Source organism: Oncorhynchus keta, chromosome 19 (genome assembly GCF_023373465.1).
Source record: "Oncorhynchus keta strain PuntledgeMale-10-30-2019 chromosome 19, Oket_V2, whole genome shotgun sequence".
Classification (NCBI taxonomy): Eukaryota; Metazoa; Chordata; class Actinopteri; order Salmoniformes; family Salmonidae; genus Oncorhynchus; species Oncorhynchus keta.
The window spans coordinates 53,875,890-53,879,818 of NC_068439.1; positions in this window are offsets into that span (position 1 = coordinate 53,875,890).

A 3,929-nucleotide genomic window follows, 5' to 3' on the forward strand; every position below is an offset into this window, starting at 1 on the left:
GCTGAATGCGGGAGCCCCCATGTAACTGGCAGATAGTGGTCCCTGCGGCAAAGCTTTATCATATTAACCTGTGCTTCGGGACACGTCATTACATCATTCAAACATGCAGAAGAAATCAATCACATATGGATATCCTTGTCCACCTCTTGCACTTCTCATTGTTTAAGTTGTACTGTTACGTTAAAACATTGTGGGCGTAAAACGTATGTTTTGGTGCGTCAGACAATGCATTGCCATGAGGATTCATATTACCGTGTTGCAAATAATTGGAAGTCAATTGAAAAGGATGATGTTCTGATCCGAAAATACTGGATTGATTTTCCATGTGCCTAAAACCACGTTTTGTCTTGTTGATGTGTAGAGGAGTCACAAGCATAACACATGTTAGAGCCTTTTGTTGAATTATTGGCCTATTGCATATATTATATTTGTCATTGATTATACCCACAATGTTAATAAATTCATGACCTGAAAGCGTATTTTATGTTGTAACTACATTAAATATACATTAAATATACATGATTGTATATTGACATGCGTCAAGTAGAACACCGAATATGAGCACTCTGAAATGGACATGCCGCCGCATTATTTCAGCACCATGGACAGCTCCTCCGTGCGTTGGGCGAATGATGCGCTGATGTGGAACCTTTATACTGTAGTTCATACCTCTCTCGCTCTCTCATAATATCTCCCCCTCTCTCTCTACACACACACGCACTACACAGAACCATGGGTTTTTCATTAAATATTCTTTGTAGTCTTTAAATAGCTTAAAAGACTTCAGAGTATTTCACATGCAAATGTCCTGCGAGACAAGTGTGCATGAAAATTGGCAAGTACAGCAACCTGGTCTCAGACTAGATGTAACATAGTACACATAAATCCAGGAGATTTATCATATGTTACGTTTGTAATGGTTACATAACACAGATGGCACCATAAGGCAAAAACTAAAGTAGGGTGGATATAACGCTAACTTCTAGCAACCCAAAGGTATGGAGTTTGAACGTCATCACGGATAACTTTTTAGCTAATTAGCAACTGTACAACTACTTACTGCTTTTTAGCGACTTTGCAACTACTTAGGATGTTAGCTAACCCTTCTCCTAACCCTAACTCCTACTAGCTAGAATTCGTAAAATATAATGTTTTGAAAATTCTTAACATATTGTACGTTATGCAATTCGTAACTTATATGAATTGTAATTCGGGGTCTCTGATTTACGTACAGAATAATACGACATGCTCTGAGACCAGGTTGAGCACAGTGGAGAGAGTGATCCTAATGACTACTCAGTGCTATAATGTGGGGCGGCATGTAGCCTAGTGGTTAGAGCGTTGGGCCAGTAACCGAAAGGTTGCTGGATTGACTCCCCGAGCTGACAAGGTAAAACTCTCTCATTCTGCCCCTGAACAAGGCAGTTAACCCACTATTCCCCGGTCGGCCATCATTGTAAATAAGAATTTGTTCTTAACTGACTTGCCCAGTTAAAAAAAACTAATTGCAAATGAATCTGTGGTGATAACAAAAATACCTCTTTGAATTTCAGACAAAGCTATTGAAAGATTATTGGAATCTGTGTAGGTAGCTGGACAGGTAGGATGACTGACAATAGTGAAGGTGAACAGGTGATAGAGGAATGACTGAGGCAGGAATTCCTTTAACTGCAACAAAGTGGTATATTTACTGGGTAGTTTGTCTGTGCTGCATAACAAATGAAACAGAATAGCATGTATCCAAGCAAATTCATAATCACAAAAGTCAAATCATAACAATCACTCATTATTAACATAATTAGGTTCAATAAGAATTCAACAGGAATTGTGATTGAGTCATTTAGGCTCATAACTGTTCATCATAATCATGAGAATAATAATACAAATAAATCAATCACTTATCAATTATTCAATCTACAATCTCAATCAATTTGATACAAGGATTTATCAATTCAGCAAATCATTACATTACATACTTCATCCTTCCAGGTTAGTCTTCATATGTACATGTCATTTCATTACATTTCAACCATATGTCAATGGCATAATTGGCCTGTAATGATCTATAGGGCCGTGATCATTGTCCATTGTCCATTTTATATTTTTTATTTTACCTTTATTTAACTAGGCAAGTCAGTTAAGAACAAATTCTTATTTTCAATGAGGGCCTAGGAGTGGGTTAACTGCCTGTTCAGGGGCAGAATGACAGATTTGTACCTTGTCAGCTTGGGGATTTGAACGTGCAACCTTTCAGTTACTAGTCCAACGCTCTAACCACTAGGCTGCCCTCAAAGGTAAGGGAATATTTATAATGTGATTTCTGATTTCTGTTGACTCCAACATGGCGGATAATTGTATTTATTTTCTGACCGCCATCTCAGATTATTGCATGGTTTGCTTTTTCCGTAAAGTTTTTTTGAAATCTGACACAGCGGTTGCATTAAGTAGAGGTATATGTATATTTCCATGTCTAACAATTGTATTTATCAACATTTTATTTTTAACCACTAGGCTACCCTGCCACCCATTGACATAACACAATAGGTTTGAAGCGTGCGCTCCAAGCCGTGCTCCACGGTAAAAACTATAAACAATAACCGATGGCCCGCTCTCCTGATCGCAACAGATAGTTCAGACGAAAGGTACGTTGATTCATGGATGCACAGAATGTCTGGATTGGATGGAGTTGACGAAGAGAAAGCAGCGAGGTCGGGCGATGGCGATTTCATCCTTTTAATGGTTTGAGATCTGTTGGACATTTCCACCTGACCTATTTAAAGCGCCCCTGGACCAGCTGAGCAAGTGTCCATGAATTAAAGGTCGATTCCACCAAGTCCATGGGCCTTTCTACAGCTATACTGTTTTCTGCTCAATCTACAGTCGAAGTAGGCCTCCGGGCATGTGCCTGGGGGGGGATCACTTCCAGTACTTGGGGGTGGGAGGGATGGGTGGGACAGCTAGGAGAGGTCTTACTATCTGCCTGGCAGGTGGGAAATGGGGAGGGTGGGGATTGTGGGAGGAGGGAGGGAAAGGGGTTCTTCTTATGGTCAGTCACACACTGCCATGTCCTAATTCTACCATTCAGCAACTGATAATGTAATAACTGACTAAATCCAATCAAAGTTTATTTGTTGTGCACACTTCCATCATTCTTAAATGGAAGAAGTTTGGAACCACAAAGAATCTTCCTAGAGCTGGCCGCCCAGCCAAACTGAGCAATCGGGAGAGAAAGGTTTTGGTCAGGAAGGTGACCAAGAACCCGATGGTCACTCTGACAGAGCTCTAGAATTCTAGATTCTCTGGTCTGATGAAATCAAGGTTGAACTCTTTGGCCTGAAAGACAAGTGTCATGTCTGGAGGAAAACTGGCACCATCCCTACGGTGAAGCATGGTGGTGGCAGCATCATGCTGTGGGGATATTTTTCAGCGGCAGGGACTGGGAGACTAGTCAGAATCAAGGCAAAGATAAACGAAGCAAAATACAGAGAGGTCCTTGATGAAAACCTGCTCCAGAATGCTCAGGATCTCAGACTGGGGTGAAGGTTCACCTTCCAACAGGACAATGACCCTAAGCATACAGCCAAGACAACACAGGAGTGGCTTCGGGACAAGTCTCAATGTCCTTGAGTGGCCCAGGCAGAGCCTGTACTTGAACCTGATCGAACAGCTCTGGAGAGACCTGAAAATAGCTGTGCAGTAACACTCCCCATCTAACCTGACAGAGCTTGAGAGGATCTGAAGAGAAGAATGGGAGAAACTCCCCAAATGCAGGTGTACCAAGCTTGTAGCGTCATACCCAAGAAGACTCAAGGCTGTAATCGCTGTCAAAGGTCCTTCTACAAAGAACTGAATAAATGGTCTGAATACCTATGTAAATGTGATATTTCAGTTTTTATAAGTTAGAAAAATTTCTACAAACCTGTTTTTGC